Source organism: Nicotiana tabacum, chromosome 10, assembly GCF_000715075.1.
Source record: "Nicotiana tabacum cultivar K326 chromosome 10, ASM71507v2, whole genome shotgun sequence".
NCBI lineage: Eukaryota > Viridiplantae > Streptophyta > Magnoliopsida > Solanales > Solanaceae > Nicotiana > Nicotiana tabacum.
Window position 1 is genome coordinate 121,375,979 of NC_134089.1, and position 16,373 is coordinate 121,392,351.

The window sequence follows — 16,373 nt, forward strand, 5'->3', positions numbered from 1 at the left end:
GTGATTTAGCTTTTAAATTCTTAGAGCTCTTTTAGGTAATATGATTCGATTAACACTCACAGATGTGCCCAGATACCAAACTGGGGCAGAAAAATTTCTTTTGTTGTCTGTTTTGTTGTAATGGAAGGCGCCCACCTGGATAATAAGGGAATACAATTCAAGTTTTGGAAATCAGGCGCCCACATGGATAACAAGGGAATGCAATTCAAGTTTTTGGCAATCAGGCGCCCACCTAGAGAACAAGGGAATACAGTTGGAGTTTTGGCAATCAGGCGCCCACCTGGAGAACAAGGGAATACAATTCGAGTTTTGGCAATCAGGCGCCCACCTGGAGAACCCACCTGGAGAACAAGGGAATATAATACAAGTTTTGGCAATCAGGTGCCCACCTAGAGAATAAGGGAATACAGTTCAAGTTTTGGCAAATCAGGTGCCCACCTGGAGAACAAGGGAATACAGTTCAAGTTTTTGGCAATCAGACGCCCACCTGGAGAACAAGGGAATACAGTTCAAGTTTTGGCAATCAGGCGCCCACCTGGAGAACAAGGGAATACAGTTCAAGTTTTGGCAATCAAGCGCCCACCTGGAGAACAAGGGAATACAGTTCAAGTTCTGGCAATCAGGCGCCCACCTGGAGAACAAGGGAAGTCATCTCAGAATCCAATTCAAGTTAGAAGTAGCAGAATCTCGCGGCAAGAATGCAAGTCAATAGTCCAAGATGATCAACAGAAGTAATCTCAATCCAGAATAAAAAGAAAAAAAGAAAAGAAAAAGAAAAAAAAACAATAAGTGAATCCAAAATGCAGAAGGTGAGACAAGAGGTGGATTGCTCAAGACATTACTAAAGTCACAAGCATGGTGTGTCCGGTTTTGATCCGAAAAGCTGAAGAAGAATGAACTAGAACCTGCAACTAGCAAGCCTTAAGGTTCAAATCTAAAGTCTGTATGAAGAACCATTCAAGACTCCAGATTAAGCTTAAGAAGACTTATAGATAAGAATCATGTAACTCATAGTTTACAAGCTTAGTTAGTCTTTTTCATTTTTTGATTTTGATGTAAAAATAGGGTCGTGGACCGGAACCTCGACAGAATGACACCTCGACTGGCTCTCCACCACAGTATACTCCATCACTGTCCCTACTTCTGAACTATACATGGTCTGATTCCTTTATAGCCAAGGATATGTAGGCAGCTCAGATACCAGGGCTCGATTACAATCTCCTTCCTCTTAGTTTTTAGTCTCCCTAAATAAGGGTCGGGTAAAAAATGTAACGACTCGACCGGTCATTTTGATCTCTAGCACGCTGTTCAGTAGTTTGACGCCATGAGCAGCTTCATTTCAGGTATTATAACTTGTACGCATGGTCGGAATTGAATTTCAGGAAGTCCGGAGTTGATTTAGAAAGAGAATTCTCATTTTAGAAGCTTTAAGTTGGAAGAATTAACTAAGATTTGATTTCAGAGTAAACGACCTCAGAATCGGGATCTGAAGGTTCCAGCAGGTTCATATGAAGAATTTAGACTTGGGCGTATGCTCAGATCGAGTTTTAGATGACCCGGGAGCGTTTTGGCGCCTATTGTGGAAGTTAGCATTTTGGAAGAAATTTCATAAGTTTGGCTTGAAGTGCATTTCAGTGTTATCCATGTTCATTTGGGATTTCAAGTCTGGGAGTAGCTCCGTATGGTGATTCTGGAGTTGGGAGCACGATCGGAAGTGAATTCGAAGGTCCGTAGGTCATTTTGAAGTCATTTGGCTAAAGATAGAAATTTGAATGTTTTTTTGAGAAGTTTGACTGGAAGTGGACTTTTTGATATTAGGGTCGGAATCCGATTCCAAAAGTTGGAGTAGGTCCATAATCTCGAATATGACTTATGTGCAAAATTTGAGGTCAATCGGACGTGATTTTCTAGGTTTAAACATTGAAAGTAGAAGTTGGAAGTTCTAGAGTTCATAGAGCTTGGATTGAAGGTCGATTCGTGTTTTTAGCGTTGTTTGATATGATTTGAGGCCTCGAGCAAGTCCATAATGTGTTTTGGGACTAGTTGGTATGATTGGTTGGGGTCCCGAGGGCCTCGGGTGGATTCCGGGTGGTTAACGAATCGAAAATGGGATTTTTGGAAGGGCTGAGATTGCTGGTTGCTGGTGTAACAACACCTGCGAAATTTGGGCCGTAGATGCGATTTTGGTCAGAAGTGAAGAAACCGCAGATGCGGTCATGGAGCCGCAAAAGCGGGACCACACCTGCGGTGGGCGAGGCACAGAAGCGGAAAAGGGGAGCCTTGAGGAAACCACAGAAGTGGTAGAGTGGCTCGCACCTGCGGAACCGCAAAAGCGGTCAAGGGACCGCAAGTGCGGAAATGCTGGAGGCAGTGAGGTTCTTTTAAATCGGGGGTTGGGTTCATTTCAACCCCATTTTCTTCCATTAGAGCCGATTTTGGAGCAACTTTGAGGTGTCATTTTCACCACCAAGCATGAGGTACGTAATTTATGCTAGTTTTGAGTTAAATACATGATTATATACGAATCTGGGCATGGAAATTTGTAGAAAACTTGGGGTTTGAGGGAAAACCTAGAAAATTGATATTCTTGGAATTTGACCACGATTTTGTGTATGGAATTAAGATAAAATCATATATTTGAGTTCGTCAGTTCATGGGTAAACCTTATCTTCAAAAAAATTCGGAATCTGAGCACGTTGGCCCGAGGGCATTTTTGTCAACTTCTCAATCGAGGTTAGGAATTATTATAAATTGGATTTTAATGAGTAATTGAGCGAATGTTAATGGATTTGCATAATTATTGGCTAGTTTTGGAGCATATAGCATCAATTCGAGTCTTCGGAAGGGCGTGGAATGCCGGTTATGGATCTTCGGAGCGAGGTGAGTCTCCTTTCTAACCTTGTAAGAGGGAATTGTTCCCATAGGTAAGGTAATTGGTTATGTGCTCCTATTTTGTAGGGGATACGTGCGCACGAGGTGAGGAGAGTTCGTGCATAGCCGCTATTATGTTATTGTCCGGGTAGTCTAGGACCCAAAAGCATGCTATACTTGGAATATTTGTAATATTATTGACAATTTAAATTTCTTAAATCACATCGAATTAGTAAATGAATTTCTAAAAAGATTAAACTTTATTTTCTTGAATTGTTAAAAGAGAATTGGATTTTCCTTGGATAATTGTTCCTTGATGAATTCTTGATTGACTGATTGTTGTGTTTATTTATATTTGACCGCGTCACATAAATGGTTCACGAGCAGGGTAATAGATGTATCTATGGTTCGTGCCGTTCGACCCACGACAGTGCACAGTTTAAATATTGTTGGATCGGGTCGTACGACCTTGGCATGATTTGCGCATGCTTGTATTGCTTGCCTTGAGATTTTTGATATTGATATTTGCTCTCCCCAACTTGAGATAATTGAAAACTAATGGATTATGAATCCGGAGACCTTTAATATAAAAAGGAACATTTACTTGTTCATGACTTATTTGAAATTACAGTCATTCTTAATAAATCCATGATTATTCGCATTAATAATATATCATTATTGGACCACTAGTAAGTGTCGAAGTTGACCTCTTGTCTCTACTTCTTCGAGATTAGACGGGATACTCATTGGGTACACGTTATTTTCGTACTCATACTACACTTCTGTGCATTTTTGTTGCACAGGCACATGCATCTTTAGTGGCCTAGTGAGCGTAGCAGCATAGTTGATATGGAGAACTAGGTGAGCTGCATTTCCGAGATGACCCGCAGCTAGCAAGTCTCTTTCAGATTACTGTATTTATTTTCTGTCCAATATTGTATTCTAGACGGTTATTGTATTACATTATTTCTTAGAAATTGCTCATGCACTTGTGACACCGGGTTCTGGGATGTCTATGGGTTTATTCAGCAATTTTAAAAGTTGTTAAATGTTTCATTATTTATTCAGAGGAATCTGCGAAGTACTGTTTAAGCGTATAAAAGAAGTGATTTCGGAATATTTTAAATGAGAATTTAATTAAGTATTTTGGTTGGCTTTCTTGATAGCAGCGTCCAACGCCATCATGACCCTTAGTGGATTTTGGGTCGTGACAATATGGTATCAGAGCACTAGGTTCCCTTAGGTCTCACGAGTCATGAGCAAGTCTAGTAGAGTCTCACGGATCGGTATGAAGACTTCTGTACTTATCTTTGGGAGGCTACAGGGCTATTAGGAGTACTTCCCTTCTTGATTCCTCACCTTGCGATTTGATTCCTTGAGGATTATGCCCTTGTTTCCTTCCTACTCAATCTTACGCGATGCAAACCGCTGGTCAAATCGAGAATTAAGGATTGTAATAGTACTACGAATGTGGTGCGGGGTGTTTCTCCCTGCGGGGTTGTTTGAGCTAATATCGTCGCCTTGTGGAAGGATATTCTATTGTTTCATCCTAGTAGTACTTCTGAGAGCTCTGAGGCTAAGCACAAGTTTCCATAATGCTTATGAACAATTGTTCCGCAGTATTGATATGATGGTAGGATGTATGCCTACTTGTCGGGGCAGTGAATGACTTGAAGGGAGGTTTACTCAGTGCATGATCTAGAGATTCGGTATTTTATTCTCGGCAGGGGAAAGACAATCGGGCTAAGAATGTTCAGATTCGGGCTGATGGGGTAACGAGACTTGGTATTTTCGAGCGTGGTGGAATTTTCATCTACGATGTAGTGTCGTCGTCCTCAATTGTATGTGTTAAGTTCGTCGGTGTTATGGTATTCTACAATTCGCCTTGGGGTAGGATATTGTGAAATACTATTGGAGAAACGACGGTTAGATATCGCGGGGTGCGGTGGTTCAGGATTGAATCGGTGTTCTTAATGTTGACGGCTTGAGAAAGATGATCTTCGGAAAAGTTTAAAGTTAGTAGCGATTCGTGGGTTCAAGTGCTATAAAGATGGATTTTATTTAAGGCAACAACTGAGCAGCAAAGGATGAGGAAGGACATGTGGGGAGTGTCAGGCGGTGGTTAAAATTTCTAAAAGGCCAGGTATAAGAAGCGAATGTGGAGTAGTTGTTTAAAAGGGGTGAATTCCGCCAAAGTGAGAGAGTGGCGGAGTTGCATATGGGCTTTGTGGTAGGATGACTACGCACCTTAAGGAGAGTTTGGAATGATTTGGGAATTTTTAAGATTGGTGACTGGGGCATACGGATTTAATTTGGGGTGTGGGCTATTATGCGGCAGGAGATCTGATATAACGGGAAGGAGATACTTGTAATGAAGAAGGATACAATGTAACTTTGAATTGGAAGGATGTTGCTGCACATTTACTCGATGTCTACGAGGGGTGAATGGACTTGTGCAGCAAGAGAGTGAGCTTGGACTCAGGATGGGTTATTAATGTCATAGTGATTGTCCCGTGCAACAGCGTTGGAAGATGTCGGGAAGTGATTTCCACAGGTGGGTTATTCCCTATGAGCAGGTTAGCAGTCGCGTGGTTGGCGAGGCTTCTACGAAGAATTCTATTGGTTATACAGCAAAGAGATCGGTCGTGCGAATATGGTTGATGATTCAGAGTATAAAAAAGGGGGCTTTACAGAAAGATTCCAAGAATTTTGGCGGTTGATTGCGCAAGGTTATGTCAATAAGAGATTAAGAATCCTGGTGAATTCCATAGTTGTGTAATAGTGGCTTCGAGCTAAATGGGAGGGTCTCACCGCCTATGGTTGGGTTGCATGGTTAACTACTTGCGAGGTTTCCGGTTAGTAGCATGTTGATGGGTTATTTCAGCCACGGGAAAAGAACATAAGTGGTAATTGGAGCAAAGAAATTGTTAAAGGTGTGCTATGGTTGGCCTTGTTGGCTCATGTTCAGACTTGGGGAAGGATTCAGGATTTATGCCTTGTATAGAAGTGGGTTTAAAGGGAAGTGATTCTGCCGGATGCTTCACCGAGAAGGTATTCATGTGATAAAAGATTCATGGAGTTGATTATATTCGAGGCCAAGTCAGAGCGGGTGGCTCTCAACAACTATCCTAGTGGATTCAAAGGGGTAAAGTGTGGTGCCTAATGATTTCGAGCCTGTAGGTACGGTTAAGAATGAAGCTCTTGTAGCAGCTTATGAGAAGAGGCCCAGAATGTTCTATGATGTTTGACTTGCAGTGAAACTTTTGGGAAATATGAAATGGTTCGTCGGATTTGAGACAACATGGTCTCGTGATTCAAGGTCACTCAGGATAAGTGCGGATGGAGTGTGTTATGTGTTGAATGGAGTTATTATTATTTCTAAGGCAATCAAGGATAAATTGGAAAAAGATAGATTGGTTAGCCATAGTTGAATTGGCATATTGGTGGTAGTGATCACTTCCTTCAGCGTGATCAAGTTATGCAAGTGATTTGTGACGGTACGTGTGAGGCTTGTCGGCCGCTATAATCGATGTTATTCAGAAGTATTCTACTGTTATGGCCTATTATGTGTAGGCAGGTCCCGGAAAGGCTATAGTGGCTTAGACCACTACTTAGAGATTTGCATATTCTACGGTTGTGAGAATTCACCTGTGTGTTGCTATGGTTCTCCTGAAGTGAGTTAAGTGAAAAGTTTTTATATGATGTAGTGTTAATCTATTAGTGGTTCCGGAGTTATGATGAATATCGTGTTCTATCGTATATTGGTATGTTGGGTGCAGCGTGTGGTATGGAATTTGAAGTGAGGATCAAGGTTGCAGTCTGGTGTTGACAAGGATGTCACGAGCTCGGATGAGTAGGAAAGGGGTTTCGATGTTTAAAGTAAGTTGGTATTGTCTTCAGCGTCACCTGAGATCGATGTTTTGTGAAAAATGCTTCGCATCCTGGTTAAGGATTCAGAGTGATCAAGTTATGCAAGTGATTTGTGACGGTACGTGTGAGGCTTGTCGGCCGCTATAATCGATGTTATTCAGAAGTATTCTACTGTTATGGCCTATTATGTGTAGGCGGGTCCCGGAAAGGCTATAGTGGCTTAGACCACTACTTAGAGATTTGCGTATTCTACGGTTGTGAGAATTCACCTGTGTGTTGCTATGGTTCTCCTGAAGTGAGTTAAGTGAAAAGTTTTTATATGATGTAGTGTTAATCTATTAGTGGTTCCGGAGTTATGATGAATATCGTGTTCTATCGTATATTGGTATGTTGGGTGCAGCGTGTGGTATGGAATTTGAAGTGAGGATCAATGTTGTAGTCTGGTGTTGACAAGGATGTCACGAGCTCGGATGAGTAGGAAAGGGGTTTCGATGTTTAAAGTAAGTTGGTATTGTCTTCAGCGTCACCTGAGATCGATGTTTTGTGAAAAATGCTTCGCATCCTGGTTAAGGATTCTTGATCGCTTTTCAGCGTTAGTGCGGCCGGTGGTTTGGATGTACAGACTTATTACCTGTTACGGAAAGTTGTGGGAGAGTTCCCCACGGGAAGGTTGTATAAGTGTGGCAGGTAGTCACTTCATAGATTAAAGAAGTTAAACCAAGTATGAAGATTGTAGCGGTGTCATTAAATTGAGAATTTATGCCTAGGGGGCACTCGGTTTATTAGGTTGTTAACTGTGGAGGATTGCTCCGGTTATGAAGGTTGCTCTTGTGTGTTATGGGAAGAAGGGGGTTATTACGGACCCAGGAAAGATTATTGGCCTAGTTCGGTACGATCAGAATCAGCTTGAGGTCTGTGGATGGATTTAAATGTGGATATGGGCTCTATATCAGGCCAGATGTGTTCATTTCAGCAATGCGCTCCTTATGGAAGAGTAGTCGGAGTGTTCTTTCATCGTCAGCTATTTCATGTAATGATATATTGTGTCGTGTGAGTTGTAAGATGGCTTTGTGAATTTTTTATGTGTTAAGGTTTCGCATGGTGATGATGTTACATGAGCAGAATGGCTCTTGAGATTCAGATCGTATATCGCACCTCAGTTGTGCTTGAGTTTTGTAGCTTATAGCGCTATATATCTCCCCAGGGATGGTATTATGCACTTGACGTGCTGGTGACCGACATTCGGTATTTTGATGTAATGAGCAATATAGCAAGGTGTGTATCTCCTTATGTGAATTTTATATGTGGATCGGGTGGCACGCTGCCATGGGTACGTTGTTTGGATCGGGTTGTGCACCGCAACAGTGATAAGTTGAGTACAGATTTCCTATATCTATTTTTATGTGTTTTGTTTCTTATCCTTCTGAGGAAAACTCATATTAGATGTGTGCCCGCGTTGTATGTATGATTCGCGAGCAGGGTTTCAATTCAATTATGATGATTGCATCACATGTATGATTCGCGAGCGGGGTAATTGGATTTCCTTTTCAGAGTTCGTTTTCCTTTTGTATCGCATTCGAATTGGTAGCCTATTGGCATGTTGTGACATCATATGAGACTTTTAATCATGTCCGGGGTGGCTTATTGCCTGAGCAGTTCGTTCTGGGTGAGACGAGATTTTTGGATCTAGGATCAATAGGATCGGATTATATGAAGTATATTAAAGAGCAAATACCATTATTTGGTTCAGAATAAGGTAATGACTCTTGTAAGGAGTGTAGCCTCAATGATTTGTTGACTTGGCAGTTGGTTATGAATTATCCACATCTCTTCCATCGTGGCAATATTGTAAGAGTTAGAGCAAGACCTATGTATGTCATGAGGTGCAAGGAGAGCATCAGATTTGGGGAATTTCAACTAATTTGATCATAGAATGTTATTGTGGTCCGGGGATTGAAGCGGTGCAAGGTATGAATTTAACAAGGGTATGCGGTCATGTTCTGGTATAGTGTGTAGTGATTGATACGGTGTTCGTATGTTGGAAACAGGCCTGGAAAAGAATTCTGGGTGTTGGAATTGGGCTCTAAGGCTTATTTTCTTAAGTGAAAATGGATATCTTCAGATTTATCAAACTAGGGTGCCCAGCTGAGTTGTGGTAGCACGAGTAGGTTCTCGAGGTGTTAAACAGTGATTTCGGACAACTCCAGCACAGTTCTTAGCACGTTCGAGGACGAACGTATATTTAAGTGAGAGAGAATGTAACAACCCAATTGGTCGTTTTGAGCTCTAGAGCGCCGTTCAGCAGTTTGAGGCCATGAGCAGCTTCATTTAAGGTATTATGACTTGTACACGTAGTCGGAATTGAATTTCGGGAAGTCCGGAGTTGATTTGGAAAGAGAATTCTCATTTCAGAAGCTTTAAGTTGGAAGAATTTACTAAGATTGGATTTCAGAGTAAACGACCTCGGAATCGGGATCTGAAGGATCCAACAGGTTCGTATGATGATTTCGAACTTGGGCGTATGCTCGGATCGGGTTTTGGATGATACGGGAGCGTTTTAGCGCCTATTGTGGAAGTTAGCATTTTGGAAGAAATTTCATAAGTTTGGCTTGAAGTGCATTTCAGTGTTATCGATGTCCGTTTGGGATTCCGAGTCTGGGAGTAGCTCTGTATGGTGATTCTGGAGTTGGAGCGCGATCGAAAGTGAATTCGGAGGTCCGTAGGTCATTTTGAAGTCATTTGGCTAAAGATAGAAATTTGAAGGTTTTTTTAGAAGATTGACCGTAAGTGGGCTTTTTGATATCGGGTTCGGAATCCGATTCCGAAAGTTGCAGTAGGTCCATAATGTCTAATGTGACTTGTGTGCAAAATTTGAGGTCAATCGGACGTGATTTGCTAGGTTTAAATATCGAAAGTAGAAGTTGGAAGTTCTAGAGTTCATAGAGCTTGGATTGGAGGCCGATTCGTGATTTTAGCATTGTTTGATATGATTTGAGGCCTCGAGCAAGTCCGTAATGTGTTTTGGGACTGGTTGGTATGATTGGTTGGGGTCCCGAGGGCCTCGGGTGGATTCCGAGTGGTTAACGTATCGAACATGGGATTTTTGGAAGGGCTAAAATTGATGGTTGCTGATATAACCACACCTGCGAAATTTGGGCCGCAGGTGCGGAGTCGCAGAAGCGGCCAGAAGAGCCGTAGATGCGGTTTTGGTCAAAAGTGAAGAGACCGCAGATGCGGTCATGGAGCTGCAGAAGCGAGACCGCACATGCAGTGGGCGAGGGGCAGAAGCGGAAAAGGGGAGCCTTGAGGAAATCGCAAGAGCGGTAGAGTGACTCGCACCTGCGGAACCGCAGAAGCGGTCAAGGGACCGCAGGTGTGAAAATGCTGGAGGCAGTGAGGTTCTTTTAAATCGTGGGTTGGGTTCATTTCAACCCCATTTTCTTCCATTGGAGCCAATTTTGGAACAACTTTGAGGCGCCGATTTCACCACCAAGCATGAGGTACGTAATTTATGCTAGTTTTGAGTTAAATACATGATTATATACGAATCTGGGCATGGAAATTTGTAGAAAACTTGGGGTTTGAGGGAAAACTTAGAAAATTGATATTCTTGGAATTTGACCACGATTTTGGATATGAAATTAAGAGAAAATCATATATTTGAGTTCGTGAGTTCATGGGTAAACCTTATCTTCAAAAAATTTCGGAATCTGAGCACGTTGGCCCGAGGGTGTTTTTGTCAACTTCTCGATCGGGGTTAGGAATTATTATAAATTGGATTGTAATGAGTAATTGAGCGAATATTAATGGATTTGCATAATTATTGGCTAGTTTTGGAGCATTTAGCATCGATTCAAGTCTTCGGAAGGGCATGGAATGCCGGTTATGGATCTTCGGAGCGAGGCGAGTCTCCTTTCTAACCTTATAAGAGGGAATTGTCCCTATAGGTGAGGTAATTGGTTATGTGCTCCTATTTGTGGGGGCTACGTGCGCACGAGGTGACGAGAGTCCATGCGTAGCCGCTATTATGTTATTGTCTAGGTAGTCTAGGACCCAAAAGCATGCTATACTTGGAATATTTGTAATATTATTGACAATTCGAATTGCTTAAATCATATCGAATTAGTAAATGAATTTCTAAGAAGATTAAACTTCATTTTCTTGAATTGTTAAAAGAGAATTGGTTTTTCCTTGGATAATTGTTCCTTGATAAATTCTTGATTGTTTGTTTGTTGTGTTTATTTATATTTGACCGCGTCATATGTATGATTTGCGGGCGGGGTAATAGATGCATCTATGGTTCGTGCCGTTCTACCCTCGGCAATGCACAATTTAAATATTGTTGGATCGGGCCGTATGACCTCGACATGATTTGCGCATGCTTGTATTTCTTTCCTTGAGATTTTTTATATTGATATTTGCTCTCCCCAACTTGAGATAATTGAAAACTAATGGATTATGAATCCGGAGACCTTTAATATAAAAAGGAACTTTTACTTGTTCGTGACTTATTTGAAATTACTTTCATTCTTAATAAATCCATGATTATTCACATTAATAATATATTATTATTGGATCTCTAGTAAGCGTCGAAGTCGACATGGGATACTCATTGGGTACACGTTGTTTTAGTACTCATACTACACTTCTGTGCATTTTTGTTGCACATGCACATGCATCTTTAGTGGCCTAGTGAGCGCAACAGCATGGTTGATACAGAGACTTAGGTGAGCTGCATTTCCGAGACGACCCGCAGCCAGCAAGTCTCTTTCAGATTACTCTATTTATTTTCTGTCCAATATTGTATTCCGGACGGTTGTTGTATTACATTATTTCTTAGAAATTACTCATGCACTTGTGACACCGAGTTCTAGGATGTCTACGGGTTTATTCATAAATTTAAAAGTCGTTAAATGTTTCATTATTTATTCAGAGGAATCTGCGAAGTATTGTTTAAGCGTATAAAAGAAGTGATTTCGGAATATTTTAAATGAGAATTTAATTAAGTATTTTGGTTGGCTTGCCTGACAGCGGTGTCCGGTGCCATCACGACCCTTAGTGGATTTTGGGTCGTGACAAAAAAACCCGTCTAGTCGTTCTTTGTGTGAAAATACTTCGTATTTCCAGTCAAAGAGGGGCAGCTGTAGACATGTAATTTTTGACTCTCCCCAAGATTTTATATATTTTAGCATTTAAATACTTAGTTTAGGTCTAATATAGTTATTTCAACTAAGTTTGACTCTTTTACATTATTTTTATCACAAAATTGAAAAATACAAAAAATAGTCTATATTTCTCTATTTAATTCTCATATTAGATATTTTTAGAAAGATATGTTACTTTGAACCTATTTTATTTTAATATAATCTTTGAAAATACCAAAAATAATTTCAACTTTAATTTTTAGTTCTATTTTAAATATAATGGTTTATTATAGTAATTACAACTTTAATTTTTTAGTTTTACTTGTATCTTCTTATAAGTATTTTTAGAAGTAGATTAAATTTTCAGCCTTTTTTGAGCCCAATTATATAGAATTTTTAGCCCAAATTAAATTCTTGCGAGGGGCCCTTACACCCTAACCCAAAAGATCTTCTTCTGGAGGTCGAGAGCAAAACCCATAGTACTTTTATCTTGTTTTATTTTATTAGGTGGGGACAACCTTGAGCTTCTTTTTTGATTGTTTATTTTCTTTTATGTGCTTTTACCTCAATTAGAAATATCCTTTAAAGCCAACAAGATCGAGTGTGCAACCGTACTAATTATGAGACTTGGGGAAGTGCCTAACACCTTCTCCCCGAGTCAAATGAACCCCCTTATTCAAATCTCTGGTGAAGACTTAGTTTGGAGTCCAAAGTATTTTAAAATAAAATTTATTTTTTAAAATAAAGGTGACTTGACACACCGAAATCAAAGTCAGGTGGCGGCTGTGGGTTATTTCCTTTTGAACACAATTTTATCACTTTTTAATTAAAAATCCTTTTGAGCTTTACAAATCTTTTTATTAATTTATGAGGGTTAGTGAAGTTGGTTAAAAAAGGAGTGTGACAATAATAATATCGTCTACAAAGAAGTGTTCGGTAAGATACCATCACATTAAATACTTTTAAGCTATAATACATAATTATCTAACTAATATGACTAAATTGATCATTTGTGTAAGTTCTGATAATGTCCTTTCATTTTGAATTCACGCATTATGCTTATATAATAATATTTTTCGATATTTAGAGGAGTTGTATTATTATGCATAAAATTTCTCTCATTAGATAAATTTTATTATTCTTTCATATAAATAAATATATAAACCATCATGTGCCGTTATTAACGTGCACGTTCATAGATACTAGTTATTTGAAAAGTTCAATTGAATTAGCTATGGCTAAGCTTTTAATATAAAATGATTAATAATTAAAATTCTGTAACGGCAGCACTAATCTCTCTACCTCTCTTAATTATACTGTTGTTACTAAGAGGAATGAAGAATCTCAGGAGTAACAGTCACCTTATTTGTGAACCGTTTGTATGGGTTCTAAGGTCAAACGGCTAACATTCGCCCTCAGCTGTTTGCAAGAAGCCATCTATATAGCAATATAAGCCCTTTTATTCAAAGCAAAAAAAAAAAAAAAAAAAATTGGCTGAAATATTCCTTTTTCCTCTTCTTGTTTAGACTTACTGCCCATCGCCACCTCATACCACTGCCGTGATGGTGTTAGTAGCGGTGGATGCATTGCCACCACCACTAATATTGCGATCACACTCTGATGATGACTCTCCAAATTTGCTCCCTCATCAAACAAACGATGAAGAATTGAACGTATATACAAAATTTATTTTGAAATAATTCACGGTGGGAGGAAATACGGGGACTATTTGTATACGGCAAAAATCAGCGGTTCGATTTTACGGTCACCAAGGCACCTCGAGGAAACTGCCCCCGAAGGCTCGAAGCTTAGCTCGGGGCTCTGGCCTCGAGGGTTCTCAGTAATCTACTTCGAGATAGCGTAAGCAACGAACGGCCTCGAGGCAGGGCAAATCAGTGGCATCGGTGGATCGGTGTGAGGTTCCCAAGGCACGTGACTAGAGCTCAGTGACAGATCCAGGATTTTAAAGTCGTGGGTGCTCACCGATAAAAATTCTGAAAGAAAAGGAAAAAGAAGTTTATTTATGGGTGTTCACTCAATATTTATGTAAATATTTTTATAATTACCTATACAAATTCACTAAATCTTGTCAAAGATAATGGGTGCTTGAGCATCCAAAAATAGCATGTAGATCCGCCACTGCTAGAGCTGACAAAGTCTATTAGGCTAGTCCAGACCCGTACCATAGTATTAAATGGATGTACCGGCCTCATATCTTTGTAATAAATGCGTTTGTATTATGTTGGGATTCCCCCTCATATATAAAGGGAATCCTTGCCATTTTGTGGATCATTTGATACCCAATATTAGGGGTGTATAAACCAAACCGATATCCCGCACCAACCCGAAAACCCGAGTCAACCCGGAAAAAAAACCGACTAGTGGTTTGGTTTGACTTGGTTTGGTATTGAAAAATAAAACCCGACCACAATAGGGTTGGTTTGGTATTAACTAAAAAAAGTCAAACCGAAACCAAACCAACCTGACATTACATGTATACATATTTTATATATTAGATAGATAAAAATATTTATTAGAATGTAAGTTATAAATATTTCTTAATTTTATTATAATTTCTTTATATAGCATAATATTTTAAGTTGGTATTATAGCCCATGTAAATGTTTGTTTTTGTTTAGCCCATAAAAGAATAATTGAGCCCAAACCAAAATCTAATCCTAAAGTAGCAATAGATTGTCCTAAAGCTGTTCTGAAACACGTAAACAATTGAAATCATTTTGCCTCTTCTCCAAAGGCAAAAAACTCACGCTCTTCCTTTGCTCAAACCCTATCATCGGTAAAACTCTCATCGGTAAAGCTCTCATCAGTAAAGCTCTTTTGCTCTCATTTTACATGTTTTCTTTTAGCTGCATACATATACCTTGCTTTTCCCCAATTAACTAAGATTTTTCTTTTTCAGATTAGCAAGTTTTTTTTTGCAAATCTATTGTATTCCTCCCTATTGTTGAATTCATTTATTTATTTTGTTTCTCTTAGGTGATTAACATGAGTAATTGATTGTTACTTAAAAAGATATTGAAACTTGTTTACTTATATTTTGAATCATTTGGTTAAATAATATGAACTGTGTAAAATTAAGAGAGATGTATTTCTTACATTGTTATGTGATTTTGTCTTATTTCTCAACGTATGAGCTGGTGTATTTCTTTGCATCTGTTATTTGTTGTCACAATGCGAAGATAAATTCCATGAGGTAAATAGTAACTGGATATGTTCTATTTGCAGGAACTCTTTCTAAGAATGGAAACTACAACTTCTAGAGCAGATGCAGAGGTGGTTGTCAATAATCCTTCGCCAGTGGCAGCTCAAAAACAAATTGAAGACACTCCTCATCGATGCACTCCTCCTAAGAAGCAAAACAGAACGACTCCATCAGAAAAATCTAAATCTGGAAATAGTGGTAGAGAGACGTCCGAGATTTGGAATCACATCTCCAAATTTATTGCTAAAGGAGGTAAATGTAAGGCAAAATGCAATTATTGTCCTAAAACATTTGTTGCAGGTAGCAAGAATGGGACTACTACATTATGGTCGTATTTAACTTCTACATGTCACAAATCTCCCTTTAGAGTCATTGATAAGAGACAATCAACATTAAAACCTATCAAGGAAGGGTGGCTAGAAGGTGGTTCGGGTGCTACTGAAAGGGTAGTGTATAATGTGGATGACATTAGGAGGGCGATTGCCGAATTTGTAATTCTTGATGAGCAACCTTTTAGAGTTGTTGAAGGAGAAGGATTTAAGAAATTAATGGCTAAAGCCTTACCTAATTTCGAATTACCTTCTCGTGTAACTGTTGCTAGACATTGTTTGAGGATTTATCATGAAGAGAAGGAAAAACTTAAAAATCTTATTAAGAACCAACGTGTATGTCTCACTAGTGATACATGGACATCACTACAAAACTTAACTTATATGGTTATTACTGCATATTGGATAGTTATTTTTTACATTAATTAATATTTAAATATGTTAATTGTTTCTTCTTTTTTTTTCCAGAATATGTAGACTCGCCTTGAGGATTGATTAGAGAGATGATTAACTACAATTTGCTTCATGACTATTTTGGAAGTGAGGTCATTATGCCTTTACAAGTATTTTGGAAACATGCTCCTCTGGTTGTAATATCTACTAAGATGTCCAACTTCTTAGAGTTTAATATATTCTCTTTTTGTTTATTTTTTAGGACTCTTGGGTGTAATGTCTACTCTTAAAAAGTTGGTGATAATTCTTATGTAGAGTGCAATATGATATGCAGTTTATATTTTTGCTGATAATTTTCTCATTCTGCCTACTTCCTAATGGATGGGAGGCAAGGGCTAGGAGGTTAGCTAACAGGGACGTAAAAAATAGATAAATGGACAAAGCTGACCAAAATATATGTAGTGAGAAAACTCTTTATTTTCGTTGTATTTTCGTATTAGATACAGACCTAATTAATTAGTTGTCATAATCACAATGAAGCTC